Here is an 18691-nt window from a genome sequence, read left to right on the forward strand (position 1 = left end):
GAATCGGCTTCGATACTCGGCCTCGACAATCGGGATCGATCGATAATCAAAATAGGTAAATCGATCACAGCAATCGAATCGATCGGTAATCAGAATCGGCAAATCGGTCATGACAATCGGGATCGATCGATAATCAGAGTCGGCAAATCGGTCACGACAATCGAATCGATCGATAATCAGCATCGGTAAATTAGTCACGACAATCAGAATCGGCAATCGATCACGATAATAGGCCTTGATCGATAATCGACAATCGGCCATGACAAATCAGAATCAGTAATCGACAAATCAGACTCGGTAATCGGCCATAATTGATAATCGGCAATCGGCCACGACAAATCAGAATCAGTAATCGGCCTCAATCGATAATCGGCAATCGGCCACAATAATCGGGATCGATCAATAGTCAGAGTCGACAAATCGGTCACATCAATCAAAATCAGCAATCGGCCTCAAAGATCGAAATTGGCAATCGACATCGATGAGAATGGCCTAGCAAGGCCTAAGGGAAGGTCATAATAAGGACATTTAACTGTCATTGCCCATCAATGTGGACATCTAACCAACATTGCTCCCAATGAATGGCCCACATGGAGCCAAACATAAAGTGGGCCCATAGCCACACACGCAAGGGCCAACATATATCATAAGGGGCAGCCCACACGGGCTTTATATACTTCACATCAGGCCTCACTCATGGGCCCAATATACATCGCAACAGGCATCAGACACGGGCCTAATATACATCACAAAGGGCCATATCACATGGGCCATATAAGTATCAAGTGGGCCGCATTACATGGCCCTCCTATGCAACACGTCTGGCCTCATGGACGGGCTTCAAATTCATCGAGGAGGGCCTCATGGACAGGCCATAAATACATCAAGGCGAGCCTCATAGGCAGCCACAAATATATCAAGGTGGGCCTCAAATACATCTCATTGACAAGGCCGTGAAGGTGCATGCAATGCACTCACATGTACGGCTAAACTCCTGTGCAGGCATGCATTCAAATAATATTACCAGTGAGTGCTTACTCGACCTCAAGCCTCACACGTGACTTTCTACCATAGTTTAGGTCATGTGCAGATCAGGTGTCCATCCATATACGTCACATATACATTCAACATACATTCAACGTAACCTATCACTCATGCATGTATTACTTGCATCCATGCATGTATAACACACAACCCATCACTCATGCATGTATTACTTGCATCCATGCATGTATAACAGATAATGTAGTGTCATGCACCTTATCGCACACCCATCATACATGTATGCATGCATACTACTATTACAGGTACTAACTAGTCATGCATCTCACGTGTACATACACACATGTCATGTATTCAAGTCATTCAACATGACATGCATACATGCAATCTGTAACCCACAAAAGGCATGGGCCCATATCACTTCAAAATGGTGCCCTATGGACCCACGATGTTGCATGTACCTCATCCAAGTGCACGGTATAGATATGGTACATATATCATGGCTTGTCCACGTCCTCAAATGGATGGCTGGTATAAATCACATACCTCTGATCAGACCCACATGACTGGCTGATGTCAAACAGCGGCACTAGCTGCGTGGGACCTATCGTCCTTGGTTTGGACAGTCTGGATGAAATCAAGGTGGGTCCCATGTGTGGATACACGTGCATCATGCACACTCCACCGTCCAACCTATCTGGATGGTGTGGAATAAAACACGCATCATGGCTGACGTCAGCACTGTCCAGAAGGATGGCTTAGATACAATACATCAAATGGTGGGGGCCACGTCCTTAAACGGACGGACGTCTTAGATATAAAATTCGTACATCAAGGTGGGTCCCACATGGGGCCCACCAGACATATATATATATATATTGTATATATATATACATAGATTATATTACTTTATATATATATATATATATATATATGTTGTGTATATATATACATATATAATATTATATAATATTACTTTATCTTTCTTTCTTCCATCTTCTTTTCCTTTTTTTTTGTTGAAAATAGGTTCCAGCGTCCAGACCTGGACGCTGGACAAATCGACGACTTGATATTCACATTCATGCATGTGGAGTCCACACGTGCATGGGTCCCACAGCTGCTCTGCAGCATGGATGAATCACATATATCATGAGTGGGGTCCACAGGACCTGCTGACGTGCGGTAGTAAGGTACATCAGCCGATCCACTCCCACCGTCCAGAGATTGTACGGTGGGGATAAACAACATCAAGTTGATTTCCCACTGTCCTCAGATGGACGGTGAGATTAGAACCACCATCAGGTGGGGTCCAGCCCACGTGGCCCACAAATATAGTAAAAATGGACGAACGGCTTGGATGTTCATGTACAGGAGGGTGGCTCTCACCAATCACCGTCCAGCAATGGACGGTGAAATGTTCAGCGAATACATCTGGTGGACCCCATCTCCACACGTGTAACACGTGTGGAGTGGGCCCCACAACAGACGGGCAGCGTGGGTTAAAAACCCATATGTTGCAGTGCCGACACAACGGTTGGATGAAGCTACCGTTTGTGTTCCCTCACGCCCAGGGGCCTGTTGACATCGTGGATATAACTGGTATCATGGTGGTCCCATGATTTGGGTGGTGTGGATCACCTCAAAATTACAGCAGAACCCACACGTCCTACGCTGTCTTGAACGGTGGGGATGAATACATGCATCAAGGTGGCACACGTGGGTGGGCCACCAGGAATTGAATCAAGCTGATATTTTTGCTTTCTTTGGTGTAGTCCAGCAGCCTTTGCTGCTGGATGCTCCACAGCTTGGACGGTCTGAGTGCTACATGTCTATCAAGGTGGGGTCCACATACATGTGGCCCACCAGTCACACATTTCAAGGTGGGGTCCATCTCATGGACGGCATGGATCAAGTGGGCCATAAAGAGAGAGAGAGAGAGAGAGAGAGAGATAGGGAGATCAGATGATGGAGGGACCCCGCCACTAAGGGCCCCTCATAGATACAAAACATACATCAAGATGGGTCCCACCACAAGTGGCCCCTCAAACCATTAAAATCACACAAATCAAACCTTAGAAAAACACCCACTATGATCTAAAGGTCAAGATCTACTCAAAATAAATTCACCCACCTCGAGATCTCTTCTTCCTTCTTCCGCCAATGCGTGATAGAGTCCCAAAGAAGCAATTTCAATGGTGGAGATGATCATTGGATGGTGGAGATGGGAGATAGGGAGGTGGGCCACACTAGCTCTCTCATGGGAGCCATGGACGTGGGTTGCTCCATGGAGGGATTGCTTAGAGGAAAAGAGATGAGAGAGGAAGTGATGTAAGAGAAGTGATGGGAGAGAGATGTTGAGGTGATGGGAAAGTTGACTTCAGGTAAGGGTGATGTAAGAGAGATGTTGCTTGTACTTGACTTGATGGGATGGAGTACTTGACTTTTAATATGATTGATGGGACATTCTCTTGGGATTGCAACGCGCGGCGTTTTTCCTTGAACTGCGTGCGGGTCCACATCCCCCTGCCAGGGTACCGGATCGGTATGCAAGACGCAGCATTGGAACCGCAGCGACGACGCGGTCGCACTGGTACAAGTCTCGGGTCAAGCCGACTCAGATATACGGGACACATCATAGAGTCACGCGCAAATGTCGATAACTGATCGTAGGTCGCCGAAATTCGACCGGGATGACTGTGGAAGTCTACGGAACAGTACAAGCTAGGATACGGGTCTTACAGGCTAAGACATGAGAAACAGAAAAGAGGCTCAACGACCGATTACACTGATAAGCTTTTTTAAAAAAAAATATATATATACAGAAAAGCGATTAAAATTTGAAGGAAGAAAATTGTTGGATCAACACCCCCATCCCCTCTAATCGACATCTCGTCGCATGTAAGGCAGTTCATGTTTGACAGCAACCCGATGGAGCCTACCGATAGCGAATGTCTGAGGTTGATCAGATACCGTTAAGTCCTTGACCATTCTCCTTTGACGACCAAGTTTATTGTGCTTTTTTGCATGACTTTTCTTTAGCTTTAGTAGTTCCACCTCCAGAGCTACTATTTTGACGCCATCTCATCTAACTCGGCCTCAAATGATTTTAGCTCGGCAGCACTGGTTGAGAGCTTGTTAATAACATCTCTAGTAGAAGCCAGTTGAGATTATGTCGTGGTGTGTTCTACTTCAAGATGGCCAATGACAGTGCATGGCCAGTGTTTCTCTTTAATAAGTCCCAAGAACTCGTGGAGGGTTGATGATTTGTCCATGAGGCTAGAATCTGAGTAAATGAAAACATTATATGACTCGACCAATTGGTCGAGTTTGTCAATTATCTCGGCTGTCAAGGTTCTAGATAGCATTGTTTCTAGGAGAATCTGGAATTCTTCTTTGAGGATTGCGGACTAGTCGAGAGGGAAAAGGTGATTAAGCCACAACGAGATCTTCGACCAGAGCTCATTCGAGAGAAGAGAGGACATCATTGATCGGAAGCACATCTTCATTAAAAGTAACGAGAGTCAGAGCATCACCCACTATTGTTAGTATGGAAGTGAGTAATGGATGTAAATCAGACTCTAGAAAATTAATCGTTACCATCTACTCGACCATGGCAACGGTTCCTTCAGAAGTTGAAGAATCTTCAATCATTAGAGGAACTTGTTTGTTAGGTGAAGAAATTGTTGGCTGAGAATATAGTTTTTGGACAAATCAGTGAAAGATGAGTGGTTCTTCTTCTTCTTCCTCTTGATCGCCCGCAGCAGGAGAGGTCGGGGGTAGGTCTACTGGATATTCAAACTTTGTGACGAGAGTCATGATATATGGAGAATTACAGGAAGGAAGGGCCTTAGTATCAATCATAGTCTTAGAATAGATGGTTTGAATATCAGCGATCTCAGGAACATCGGTCGTTGGTTGGCACTCTTACAACGGTTATGCCACAACAACTTATTTTTCAATGACCGATAATTCTCGGGTAACTACAAGAGAAAGGTATAGTCAGTTAAAATAAGAGGTAAGAAAATTCAAAATAATTATACATAGGTAAGTAATTTTTACCTAAATCAGAACGAACATCGTAGTGATAGATCGTCTGTCCACACCCTAAGGATTTTTTATCATCATCGCCAGTGCTCGCCTCGAAGTGGGGAATGGTGGTGGACTGGGATGATAGGGAGCAAGATATTTTCATCAAAAGGAAGAACTGGATCATTTAATCATTCCCAATCATACCACCATTTATTCCAGCATTTATTATAATGAGCTTCCTAGTGATGTTTCAAGCCTTCCTCGATTTCTTTTGAATAATTTGTAATGGAGAGACAAGGCGGTACTTAGTTTTGAAGTATTTTTTAAAAGAAGATATGGCCACGGCCAACAGCATAGCTGATGCCTGTCGCGGCCTTGATGAAGTCAGCAACGGTTGATCCACAATTGGTTCGGGAGATGGGTCGATGCGTTTGAGAATCAAGATAGGAGGTTGAGGAGGTGGACCAAGTGAAGCTCTCAAGTTAAGGATTCTCCTCAGAGGTGATGGAAGATGGCAAATTCATGGAGGAGCAAGGGCAACAGGAATCTTCGCCATGGCTTCTGGAACTTTGATGGAGTAGTTGCTGTTTTGGTTGGCAAAATGTTAGGAGATGTCACGACCGATTTGGTCTTCGGCTTATTTTTCCTTCGGCTCAATGTAAAGGCCGATGAAGGTGTTTTTCTTTTCTTTCCTTTAAGCTCAATCGTAGAAGAAAGTTGAGTAATAATCTCGTCTTCAAACTTATTCACTAATTTCTGATAATGACTCTCCCACAAAACGGTGAAAGTATCCATTTCCTGTGGTTTATTTGGATAATAGGGAAGATCAAGAGCCAGGATAGCCTCTTGAAAGGAAGAATGAAGAGACTTGTCGAGTTTGACGTTGTCAGTGACCGGCCGACTAAAAGGGGGGTTGGTTGCAGGTTTTCTGGGTAAATGGATAAGGGATACATTAAACTAAACCGAACTGTCAAGTGAGCACGTTTGAGCAATACTGCTCAATCTTGGCCTTAGCATTTTTTCTGGAATCAATCACACCTCTATAGGGAATGTCACGGCCGATGAGGTAATTTTCCCATGCCAAGTATGTATAGGACGCTCCATGGTCATTCTCCTATTGAAATCAGCCAGTAAACCAATCTAGACTATACTATCCATCATGAAATGGAGTGAACGGCCAATTCCACTTACTTCAGCTCAAAGAAAAGAATAAAGTACTCATATACACGGACAAGGATTGAACTTCTTGGGGAGAGTTGACGACGCGTTCACCATAGGAAGAGTAAACTGCTTCCGAATGGATGGAATTACGTACAAGTGATAGAAGAAAGTACTTGTAAATTCACATTTGAAGAAGCCACAACGGTCCCCCTCTAAGAAATAGACCTTTTGTGGCAACTTTGTAAATACCCTTGTATAAGTGGTCGAGTACATAAGGTGTCAAGGCAAGTTTTCTACCATGAGCGAGGGCCTTGGCTAGATGAACATTGTCATTGGTGATTTATAAGGCATTCACATAGAACAAGTGACAAAAGATCCAAAGTAGTAGAAAAGCCACATGTTCCCCATAATTGACAGGTCCATTTTGATTACGGTAAGCCTACGGAAAATGAGAGTATGCTTTGCTAGTTTGATTCAAGAAAGATTTGACCTCTTTGTATGCAAAGCTTGGATAAACTGCTTCACCAAAAGGAAGTTATGTTAAAGTCATGATGTCGAAGATGGTCAGATTCATGGGGCCACAACCAAAGAAGAATCTGTTGGTGGAAGAGCTCCATAATGACGAAGCATTGGTAAGAAGGGCATGATCTAAAGGATTGTCATAGATGGAAAGCTTGATGTACTCATAAATGACCAATTCTCTCTATGTTGTGTCATATTGAGATAAGATAAGAGCAAACCAAACGTCCCATTCAGGGAGGGGCTTTGGCCATGATCAAGGATTCCTCAAAGCATTAGTAGGATCAAGACGGATTTATGATTAGATAAACAGAGTTTTATCAGGAAATATGGGAAACAGAGCATCCATCACACCGACTTCATCAATGCCAATCATTGGAGTGAATGTCGGGCCCATACAGTAGTAGTCCCCAATGGGCAATTGGAAGACTATCTTATCGATGCATTTTTTAGAAAGAGCAACCATTGTTGTGACAAGATCGTTTTGCTGGAATAACAGGGTAGAAGATGAGGAGGCAGTCATTGCTCGAGGAGAGGTTGGAGTCCAAATTTACTTTGAAGAGGATGGATGTAGGCATAAGAATGAGAAGGATTTTAAAACGGCACTTATATTAGCCAAGGAAGAGAAGCATTTATTAGGGCATCATTTAGATTGTGATGAAAGAACACATGCCGGCACATGGTTCGACTCTTGCTTCGATAAAGGGCGATCGTCGCCGATGTATTATGATGAATCGGTCGAGAGCGGTTACTGACTTGCTGGCACATGTAGATAATAAATACCACATTAATGAGGGGCTACATGTCACTTTAACCTTTTTTCCAAAGGCAAATTGATGTGGGGGGCAATGTTCATCCCCACCATCACCATTCCTCATGAGAACCAATCGGAATAGGTTACATGTGATTTGTACGAATCCACATGGTGTATTTGAATATTTAAAGAAATATTCTTGGTAACCATAGTGGGAATATATCAAACAGTGCCACTTCATTGTTTAAGCGACTAATGGAAGAGGAATCATGAAGAAGCGGTTACGAGACAAATGTCGGGAGAAGAAACAGAGGAAGTCAAATGGTGCTAAATAGTTATAGTTACCGTCAGAATGTGAGAACTATCTAGATGACTGAATTAAAGCTATAAATAGAAGAGGAATGCAAGTGAAAATTTTCGTCTCATACCAACCCAATCAAACCAAACATCAACTTTCAATTATCCTTTCAATTACCAGTCAATTTGCATTCCATATTATAATGCTTTACTTTTCATGTCAAGCAAATTACATTTATTAGTGTAATTCTTTACTTTCAACATGTTGTTTACATTTTGTAGCGTTAATCAAGTAGCTAGTATTTTAGTTGTAATTACACTCGCACATTTGATTCAGTTCTTCACTTGAAAAGGTGTTTTGTAGCTATTCTTTGTGAGCAACTGTAGGAATCTCTTTCTCATTTCACTTTATCTATATTAAAAAGTTTTTTCATACCGAAGGTAAAGGTGTAATCCATCATTAGAGGACGAACCCCACCCTTTGAATATAGCCTGATCATGTTTACAGGTTAAGCAAGTGACTGAATAGGCAACCAATTTCATCAGATCTGCATCTTGGTAACTCTTCTGTTTGAAGTGAGCCGCAATTTCAATTCTAGCATGCACACATACATACAACAAAAAAAAAAATAGACCACTAACGGTAGCTCCTTAGATGAGTGTTGGGCCTAATGAACAATCTAGAGCATATTTTTAAGTATCATGATGCAACTAGGAGTACCGTGGCTAATAGCGCTCGTTGGAGTATCTATCAAAAAGAAATTAGTAAAAGGTGGATTTAAAAACGACAGGAATGTTCCAAAGTGATGTCCTGGTCCGGAGTATGTCCTCCCTTGTACTCTCCTGGCCCTATCCATCGGAAGGAGAAATACTTTAGTACTCTCGCAGTGTATGATGGATTATACTCTAGCACTTGGAAATTTCATACATGATACATTAGAATTTTAAATTAAACTGTCGGACTTATGGATCTGTCTAGAAGTATTGCTAACAAAAAATCATACCGATTTGATTATCAGACTATCAAATTAGCTGACATTAATTGGAACGCTAAAAGTGAAAATTGTCTAAGTCCTATTTCAACATACCCATGCATCCTAATCGGAGGTTAGAATTGCTCAACCAATCTAATTTTGAGATATGACTTAGCCAAATTAGGTTCCATGATTTAGGTGGTTTAATTTAAAATACTATCGCATACATGTATGATTTTCTAGTGCATGAGTAACCGGCATCATACACGGCCAAAGTATCAAATAACTCCCCTATTAAAGACCGGCCATGGTCGACTAACCATGGTCTCCGTAAGTTAATATACATACCTCCAAAGGTTTACAAGCTTGTCATCCTATAAGCATGAATCCATACCATGCATCAATTGATGGGCCGCCTCTCAGATAGGCCATAGCTGAAAGACTGCATTAGGTGGATGATCCTAACTCCAATGGATGGCCTGTCCATTGACCATTTTACTGATTGTAGAGAAACGGTCAGAAATCAAGAGTTTAAGAACACCTGATTGGTTCAAATTTAAATCTACAGCGGACCGAAAAGATAGCCAATCAATTGGATGGTCTGATTGATCAAAATGTGCATGAAAGATGTGTTTTCCTTTACAGTTAGGATCAAACCTTCACCCAGGATTTACCAATCCATGGTGTCAATTTCACCGAAATGGAGAAAGTTGCATAAGATCTCTAGCAGTATCAGTGCTTGTATGGCGCAGAGTACAGAAAGAACGTGGATGGTGACCGATGCTAGCTACCTGGAGTTATGATTGATTTGACGTACTCATGCGAACTGAATGAATCTCACATGGGGTGCTGGCATAGTTTTACGCAGGGAACGCAACTCGTCCGAGTCAACTCGGATTGATACTATCCAATCTGGTTATGTACCACAAGTCAGCCCCAAGTCAAAATTTCCATGGCTAATACTATCCAATCTGGTTATGTACGACAAGTCAGCCCCAAGTCAAAATTTCCATGGCATTAGGAAAGATCACAGCTGGTTTTACTCTCCGCAAACATGTGACTTTATAAAAAGATATTGTTTTCTCCAACAAAAACTCATGTTAAAATATTGTCTTTTGTATAATTAACAAGTAAGAGTGTCCAACTAGTTTAAACAATCAGTGTAGGACTGATACTGAAGTGTAAATGACAAACCTAGAAACGCAATCTTTAGCTACCGACTCTGCCCAGTGATTTGCTTCTCTGCAGACGTAAGGCATCTACGGATCTAGATACCCAATTTTATTTTATTTTATTTTATCTTAATTTATTTTTTTCATTTATAGTTTTTAAATGCCTAAGTATTTCTTCCACCAATTATAGTTGGTACAAATCCTCCTGCAGGAAGATCATGAAGAAAATATATCAGCAAAGGGGAACTAAATTTTATTTAAAAAAAAAAAAAAAAAACTTTTATACCAGGCTCCGAGGAATTAAACCCAATTACACTCTAGAAGATTTCACCTAGCGTCGTTGTCTATATGTTAAGTGGGTTTGGTCTGTATTACTGCCATAGTAATGCATGGAGAACGAGAGCTTCATAAATACTGGCTGTGAAGGATTGTCAGTCAACTTTTCATTACATGGGCCATCCAAAGTGAGGCAGAATAATCCTATCATAAAAAATGGTAGCCCCAAGAATGGTGGATATCCAATTTACCAACACGTCTCCCTTTTAAGAGGAGGATATAATTTGATGACTTACACATCATGCTAAACACCATCAAATTAGAAGTTTTCTTGGACTCGTTGGGTATTACAAGAGATTTACCAAGGGTTTCTTGAAGATTTTGAGGCCATTAACCAATTTGATTTGGAAATTTATGCAGTTTAAATAGACTGATAAATGTGAAGAAGCATTCGCTAAGTTAAAGGATCTCCTAACTTCTATTCCTATTTTTACTATTCCCAAGAAGTGAATAAAGTTTGTTTTGCACGCATCGATCTTAGGCCTCGGCTATGTACTTATGCAATATGATAAGGTGATTGTGTTTGCATCAAGGCAATTGAAGCCCCACAAGCACAATTATTCAACGCATGATTTGGAATTGGACACTATTGTATTCGCTTTAAAATTTTAGTGACATTATCTATATAGCAACGGATCGATCTCTGTACAGATCATAGGAGTCTCAGATACTTGTTCTCACAAAAGGATTGGAATATGAGATAGTACAGGTGAGTTGAATTCTTAAAATATTATAATTTCAAATTATTATATCATCCAAGCAAAGCAAATCTTGTGGTTGATGCCCTTATCAGAGAGCAGCATAAGCAGCAAGTTGTAGCTGGATTAATGGTCCAAGAGTGGAAAATGCTAGATTATGTAAAGGACTTCAATGCTGAGCTATAGTATCAAGAACAACACATTCATCCAGCGAATTATTGTGAAGTAGATGTTGAAGAAATGAATTATAGAAGCCCAAGAAGGTGATCAATGGTTATTGAAAATGGTAACTAAGCATCAAGTTAAGGATGTATCAAAATGGGAAGAATGGGAAGATTAAAAGATTTGATATCACAATTGTCTTTGCATAAGCAAGCGCATATGACTAAATTTACCATTCACCTAGGAAGTACCAAGATGTACCAGAATGTAAAACATTCATTCTGGTGGCCAAAAATGAAGAAAGATGTTGCCGACTACTTTGCATGGTGTTTCGTGCGTCAGCAAGTAAAAGTTTATCATTAGAACCCATCAAGATTATTACAACATCTAAAAATACCAGAATGAAAGTGGGATTGTATTTCTATAGATTTCAGAGCGAGACTTCCCCTGACGTGGAGGAAGAATGACTACATATCGGTGATTGTAGATAGTTTAACAAAACCCGCATATGTCATTCCCCTCCATATAAATTATTTAATGGATGTTTTAACTAAGTGATACATCAAAGAAATAATAAGACTACATGGGGTCGCTTAGCTCCATTGTATCAGACTGCGACCCTTGTTTTACCTCGCATTTTTGGACAAGTTTACAAGAAGTTATGGGCACGATATTAGATTACAACACAACTTATCATCTGCAATCTAGCAGTCAGACTGAGCATGTGAACAAATTTCTTGAAGATTTATTATAGGAATGCGCTCTCAATTTCAAAGGAAGTTAGGACGATAACTTGCAATTCATGGAATTTGCATATAACAACATCTACCAAGCTAGTATTGGAATGACTCTATATGAAGCATTATATGGTCGTCCATGCTATGCACCAAACTCCGGGATTGAAATAGGAGAAAAATGATTGATTGGACCAGATATTGTTCAAGAAGAAACTGAGAAGGTAGAACTCATCCAGAAGAGACTTCAAGCCTCTCAAACTTAGCAGAAGAGTTACATAGATAATCAAAGGCGTGATCCAGAACTTTCAATAGGAGATCATGTATTTCTGAAGGTCTCGCCAATGAAAGGCTTGATGTGATTCGGTACAAAAGGAAAGCATGCTCCTCGATTTACCAAACCTTTTGAGGTATTGGATCGAGTGGGAGTTATTGTGACCAGACTTGTATTATTGCCTCAATTAGCAAGTGTTCACAATGTCTTTCATTTCTCTATGTTATGGAAGTACGAGATGGATGCTTCGCATATTATCGATTAGAAAGATCTGGAACTTCAAGAAGATGTCTCCTACTTGGAGAATCCATTGCGCATCCTAGATCGGAAAGAACATGTGTTACCAACCAAGAATACACTGCTAGTCAAAGTATTATTAAATCATCATGAAGCTAATGAAGCATCATGGGAACATGAAGCTGATTGCGGGAAAAGTTTCGTCACTTTTTTGAAGGATAATTCAAGTAGAATTTTGAGGAAAATTTTTTTATTTAAGAAGAGTAGAATGTAACAACCTTGAATTTCCTGTACACTTAAAAGCAGTAATTAATAGTTAAAATTTTAATTTTAAATTAAGAATAAAAGCAAATCACTTAGCTAGTTGGTAGAGACATTTTTGGTTGAGAGAGGGGTCAAGGGATTGACGTGTGTCATCGCGACTCTCGGTTGTGAGTGAGGTCAGAGGATCGATTCATGTGATAGTAATAATAACTTTTTGCCAAATTCTAGAAATATCTCACTTTTTAGATAAGGAATGATGTACTCATCCTACCTTATCTAGAAAGGGCTCTATCTTTAAGAGGATTCGGGAGAGAGTTCTCCCTCGCAGAAAATCCTAAAAAGAGAGAATTTTGGGAGCTTTTATATGATAAGTCCCTGATCCTTTTTTCTTATTTTTAATACTATTAGTTTATTTTTTCCCTACCTATGCAATTGAGGGTGTGGATCAACCACATAGTCATTACATTAGTTTGTAAAGAAATCTCAAGAAGTGATGATTTGGAATCCAAATTGAGTTGTAGTCCTTTCTTATAGAAATCGAGGTGGTCTTATCTAAGGGCTTTTGATCTGATTTGTGAATCATTTGATCTTAAGGGTCAAATGATGTTGGGACCCTGATTTTCATATTAATATGACCGTAGGTTGGATTCCATCAATCGAATCTAACTGCAAATATTGTTTTGCACCTTGGGTTCTAAGATGGTGATCGGACGGATCAGATTCCCATTAGGCATCCATAATCTAGGATAGATTTAACTTAATATTTAGAAAGTGTGGGTGGATCTAACCATTTAATGGGCCATCATACATAACATACTTAGATCTAAAAGATGAGATCATGGATGGTCTGTATCTAAATTATCTATTAACCAATTCTTAATGTGGGATTTCAGGAGGCAATGAATGGTTCAGATGTGTCATGCCCTGAACTCGAAAACTGGGCTCACAGAGTTCCTGATCACCGAATCCGGTGTTGACAGCTTCCGTTGTACCCCATTCTCGGCTCCCAGCAGTTATACCCCAGATTCCAATCCTGGGATCCTACAAGGAGGATTTGTAAGCGATTTTTTTTGGCATAACCACGAGTGTACCCAATTCATAATGGCAACATCATCATCATATATCCACTAATAATAAATCATTGATTACAATGTTGAAAGACAATACATGCATATAACAAAATCTCCATAAATCTCGGCCGCACGCTGCTACTCCTACTCAGCTACGACTGTCCAAGTGTCGCCTGCACGCACCTATCATGCATAAGCTTATAGAAAGCTTAGAGGGTAGTGTAAATGTATACGAAAGATAAGTACCAAGCACATAGATATTAGAGTAAGCAAAAATACTAACAAGTCTGTAAAAATATTACAACAATATCTAGGATATGCAACGCAAATGCATAATAAGTCAGTTCCATGAACTAAGAAAGTAATGTAGATTAGCTATGCGAATGTAGATGTAACGCCCTGAAATTCGGGGGTCGAGCATAACTCAGCGCCCGAGTTCCAAAACATCACTTATGCAACATATTTAATGATGAATGTATGTTGACCGTATTAGTGCATAAAACATGGAATAGATTAAGCCAAAACACAGATATGATTCAGGGATAAGTGAATAAGGCAAGCGGAAGACTTATAGTAAAATGTGTACAAGTGTAAATCCCTGAATTACATATACAACCAGATCATGTAAAAGTGTTCTTTAACAAAATTATAAGTATCAAATTACATCATTTCAGTCCCCAAAATATCCCAGGAATCCCGCGCATCAGACCGAGGCTCGCTAGAACCCGTCTGAAAACTGCATATAGGAGAAGGCAGCCTCATCGTCATCCAGCTCCCGCTCTGCCTCAGACGTCGCATCCACATCTGCAACATCAGGGTCTAAGACAGAGTCTGGTGGGTGTGTAACACCGCCCCAGAAACGTGGGAGTGAGTGATCAACTCAGTGGAACAATAAGGCACTGGTTAACATGTTATCAGTTCAATCAAACAGTAATGATAAAGCAGGACAAGTAAATAAATCCTAAGTACTCTTGTTAATGCAAGTATGAATGCAATATGATGCGTGCCCTCACGCGTACACCCTCAGCGTCTTCATCTTACGTTACGCATGACATCGCCTCAAAGTGCGCCACATCTACAAAGCACATGCAAATGCGGTGCATGGATATGATTACCAAGTTGTTATTAGTCCGTTTCACACAACAGGATTGGGAAGCTAAGATACCTTCCTCATATCACCATCCAAACAGTAATCCATACTAGGGTCGTCAATCCTAGATATCTCATACGATCATATAGTTGAGGTCGTAGCAAAGGGCTCGTCACCAATCAATGTACGCCTTTCATGCCCTTACTACCACAGATCGGCTCGTCACCTCCTTGCGTTATCCAGGTATGCTCGAGGTCACTACAAAGGGCTCGTCACCAATCAATGTAGGCCGACAACACGAATATAGTGTCCCATACCACCATAATCGGCTCACGAGTTTAGTTGCTCATTGGTCACTACGGGGAGGCTCGTCACCCCAGCGTAGGCCGACAGCTCGACCACGGTGTCCCATACCACCATGTCCGACTCATGAGTCTTAGCGGATCAGGTACCATGGTTATTAGGATTTCACTGGTAAGTTCGGTACCCTAGATTCAAGCAGTAGCGTCCATACATGGTTAACATACATCGGACAATCGGGTTACTTGACGAACTCGACTAGCACGAGCGCACGTTGAATTGAACGACATAGAGTGCGCAAACACTCCGCGTGGCCAAACCACTGCCGCCAACTCTAATACGGCTCAGGTTCGTCTAATACGTCCTACGTGGCGAAAGCAATCTCAACCACGAATATAGGGTCAATTACCGATCTCCTGGACTAAGGCATAGTCCCAAACATCCTACACTACTGCAGATATTCATATGGAATGTAAAACAGTAATGGAACAACAACTCCAATCATGGTACATACACATCTGAAGAATATCAACTTAACATAAATGTAAGCATAGGAGATGCTTGAATTTAAATAACTTGAAAGGTAACTGCATAAAGGAAAACATGCGCATCAATGGGAGTATTGAGAATCACTTCTCAACGCCCACACTTAGTGTAATCAGTTACACTTAGGTCATTCATGCATTTCTACAAACACTTAGCATACAAGGAATAACATACATGACGTATGTTGGAATACATGCACTTAGACAATTCCCTTTACCAAGGAGTTGTCATACATGCATCTAGCATACATACATGACCAATAATCATGGCAAGCACAAGTGCATATTTTATACGTATACGGTACTTTATAAATACACTTAAAATACACAAATCTCAATATAGCACATGCATATCAGGAAAGCAATGTAAACATAACATTTGACATGTGAAATCTCATCCATAACAAGAATAAATCACTAACTGGGATTGAAAGCCTTGAAAACCGTAACCTATACACTTAAAGTCCGCACCTTAAGCGAAGAAAGAACCGCCGAACTGATTTAGACGAGTTGTCTTCGTCAACGGCGCTAAAATACCCTAAAATAAGGATAGAAATGAGATACAACAACACCAAGTCTAATCTAAGCTCTAACACAGGTTAGGGTTAGGTTAACTTATCCCAAAAGAACTCAGAATCGTCAGAGGAACGATTCAAAGTAAAGGTTCAAAGGTGAAGAAGAACAAGGAAGAATCAAGATGATTCACCAACCAATCTCTCTCACTAACTCTCTCTTTTCCACTCTCTTTCCAAGCTAGGGTTAGAGAAAATTCGTATGGAAATGAGAGCTAGGGTTTAAGGACTATATATAGACCTTAAAATGATGGAAATAACCCCAGGGTCAAGGTATACTTAGGTTATAACCAAAGCACGCCTTTCTCGATCCAACGAAGCACTTCTGGTGGGCCTATAACCACGAAAGGTCGGACTTAAGCTCATTGACCATGGATCTAGGTCAGGCTGAGATTTCATACCGACCGGCTCTTCAGATCAGCCGTGGCGGACCACACCCAATTCAACGGTCACGGAAACTCGATCAGGTCCACAAGCACTAGGATATGCCTGGGCCAACCATCCTGATCAGAGGGTGAAATTGGGTCAGAATCCAACGGTCAGAATGCTTAAAATCGTCGCGCAAGCGACACGACTCAGATTTCATAAAAAGCTTATTAAATTCCAACCATTCTCACACTCTTCACTCCGAGCTCAACCAAATCGACCCAGAACATCAGATCGACTTGATTTTCGAGGTGAAGATCAAGCCCAACTCGGTGACCGCAACAGCCTAAGATCATCGCTATCGGACTTTCGACGCGCGGTGTAGGTCCGATCCAGATCTTCCAAAAATTCCCCAGAACAACTGGATTTAGCGATGGATCCCAGATTTCAGAGTAACGTAGCGCTCACTAATCTACACGTTTAGAGCCATGCAGATACAATTTAAAGTGATTGATGCGAATTTCACAAGCAATCGAGTAAAGCACTAATTACCCCAAAACAACTACTTAAGGAAAGATAAGCACAAAAATTCCAAGGTCGTTACAGTAGAAGCATAGTAAGCCAAATATTAATTACCAAAAATACAATACAATATGCAATACCTAACAAGCTACAAATACCATCGGCCTCATCTAGGCCATGCAAAAACATAGTAAACTAAATGTACGTTATGTGCTGAGGATGAATCATATGATATCAGAGTATGCAATGCGGATAATCAAGTTGCAGTGTGTAATCAGGAGGATAACGCTTAATATCGCAAGCGATGGGGGTCCATCACAAAGGACTTCTATCCAATCCAGTCCCATTCCTAAATTTGGATAGCTAGATTCAATGTGGTAAACTCCTGATCTCAGGTTGGTCGCGCGCCCAACCGAAATCCTAGCTATTGCGAAGATACACATAATGATTTAGTTGCACATCACTAGCCCGAGTGTATAGTGAATGGATGAATAAATGGATCAAGAGCTAAGTACACAACTCCTACTAGCAAGCCCACATGTGATCGCCATAGTGTCCGATGTGGGACAAAGTTCCGCCTCCCTATGTGCACAGTAGCCTACCAACCACTGATAGCTCACCCAGGCCCTTAGGCCCCGCCCACATCAGCGTTCGCCAATGTGTACCCGCCCACATGTGTAACAGTGACGAGTCATCACAATATCTAAAACCGTACATCTCTGGGATCACCACCGAGGTTTAGTACACTACCTACTGAATACCGCTCTCCAAGCCGCATAGCCTAGCGAGCGTAAGAGACCTCACTACCCGCCTGTGGACAGCCAATCAGCAATAAGGCTCGATGGTAGTAGACCCATTTTCGAGCTGGTCAAACTCAGCATAGTTATGCCCCCTCACTCAGGCTAGTAAGGCCACACCCCCTCCCAACCGACCACTTAGGCTGATACTCATAAATTCGTAATAGACCTCATACCATCAGAACATAATGGTCTTCATACATCGCAATGGACCTCACATCATCACAGCACAATGGTCCTCACATAAGAAATGGGCCTAATTTCATGGGCCTCATGTGAACATAATATTATGTTAACACATACCCAGCGCGTATACTAACATAGTCGAAATCAATAATCGGCCTATATACGGCAGGGTCCCTAGAAGGACAGAAGATCTAATCCATAACATGAGGATCGATCCTCCATGGTGGATATACCAAATCCAATATCACCAATCCTACCATCTACAGTGATGATGTAGTGGATTCATGACAAAGGTAGATCTAGATGGCCTACTCATGGGCCTAATAATGGGCTTCCAGGTTTGGGTACTTCTACTAGCATCAATGGAGACCTAAGAATTGGGATAACCTGATAAGGTGGGATGGATCATACTAATAATAGTGAGGGCCTACTCATTTGGGCTAGCCCACTAAGGAGGGAATAAGAACGGACCCTAGGGAGGGTCACAAGATGGACATTTAACCACCATTGCTCTTACAATATAGACATTTAATCATTACTCCCAAGGCATGGCCCATAGAATCTATCTCATGATGGGGGCCCAAGGCTTATATTAACCGAGAGAATGATTGGGCAAACATAATTATAGTG

The sequence above is a fragment of the Magnolia sinica genome, chromosome 2 (genome assembly GCF_029962835.1).
Source record: "Magnolia sinica isolate HGM2019 chromosome 2, MsV1, whole genome shotgun sequence".
NCBI classification, from domain to species: Eukaryota; Viridiplantae; Streptophyta; class Magnoliopsida; order Magnoliales; family Magnoliaceae; genus Magnolia; species Magnolia sinica.